Below are 1453 nucleotides of genomic sequence, written 5' to 3' on the forward strand. Positions count from 1 at the left end.
GTCTGTATTTTCCATGAATTTGTCTATTTTTTCCTCATTTTTGTCTGCTTTTTGCTTCAACTCTTGGATAGCTCTGACTATTAGAGATTTGAATTCCCTATCAGGTGGCTCTAGTGCCTTTTATTCTACTGGGAAGACATCTGGTGTTTTATTTTGGACACCTACTGGAACCATCTCATCCTGTTTCTGTAAATGTTTTGATATTGTCTGCTGTCTTTGGGGCATTTGGTAGTTATTTTCTCATTTATAGATTGTAAATTTGTTTGTTTCATCCTTTTTTTTGTTTGTTTTACTTGTCTGAGCAGGCGGGCTGTGTGTTCTTTGTTGTCTGCTTGTCTGTGGGCACGATACTTTTCACTTCCTTCTCCAATTGACTGGGTCATTCCCTCAGATATGGTACAACAGTGCAGGTCTAGCTGAAAAAGAGTTGCTGGGATGGGTTGTTTGCGGCACTTACTACAGCCACCAGGGCAGGCAGGTAATCAATGCAGGGCAGGTTCCAGAAGGCCGTGCCTGGGCTGCTTGGTGGTGTGATGTTCAACACATGGTGCGGGTAGACAGGATGGCATGGAGAGATTGTGATGTGTGGAGCTAAGATGGGTATGAGAGAGAGGAGAGAGGAACAGGGGACAAAAACATACAAACAAAGAAGAGTCCTAGAGGTGCTTGCCATTGGAGTAGAGAGATGAGAGACTATGAAATGGAGAAAAACAAAAAGCAGAAGAAAAAAAAGCAAAGAAAAAAATGAACAAATAAAAATTAGAAAGAAAAAAGAAAAGCAAAGCTCCCAGGGATCCACCAGTGCAGCTATGAAGTCTGGGGAAGTTGCTCCCAGACAATGTAGTACAGCCTGGCTAGAAAGTGTAGAGGTGTCACTCAGCGCCAGGTATTCAGGGGACAGGAAGATAAGGAAAGTATACAGAGACAAAAAAACTGAGTCATGAAGAAAGAAAAAAGGGAAAAAGAGGGAAAAGAAAACAAAACAAACAAATTAAAAAAGAACAAGAAACCCTCCCCCCCCAAAAAAATAAGAAAAAATAAATGTCCTAAGGTATCCCTCTGTACATCTGCACAAACTGAAGTGGTAGGTCCCAAGCCATGCAGTACTGCCCGGCTAGAATGGGCTTCCAATTCAAGAAAAGAAAAAGAAAACAAACAAACAATTCAAAATAAACAAACAAAAGACCCGGGATCCCACTAGTGTGGCAGCATGGGCCGGGAAGCAGTTTCACATTTGAGCAGTGTTTCACAGCCTTTCAGGAAGAAGGAAAGATGGTGCACGGAGCCAGGTATTTGAGAGAAAGGAGGGGAGGTGGTGAGAGGTAAGGAAGAAGTCTAAAGAGCAGAAAAAAGCAACACCGGCAGCCAGCAAATGGCACTTAGGGGGCCAGCCGGTGTAGGCGGGTGGAATCTAAGTGACACCAGGGTGAAGCCAGTGTTTTCTGGCCAAAAG

This window comes from Trichechus manatus, unplaced genomic scaffold, assembly GCF_000243295.1.
Source record: "Trichechus manatus latirostris isolate Lorelei unplaced genomic scaffold, TriManLat1.0 scaffold00181, whole genome shotgun sequence".
Taxonomy (NCBI): domain Eukaryota; kingdom Metazoa; phylum Chordata; class Mammalia; order Sirenia; family Trichechidae; genus Trichechus; species Trichechus manatus.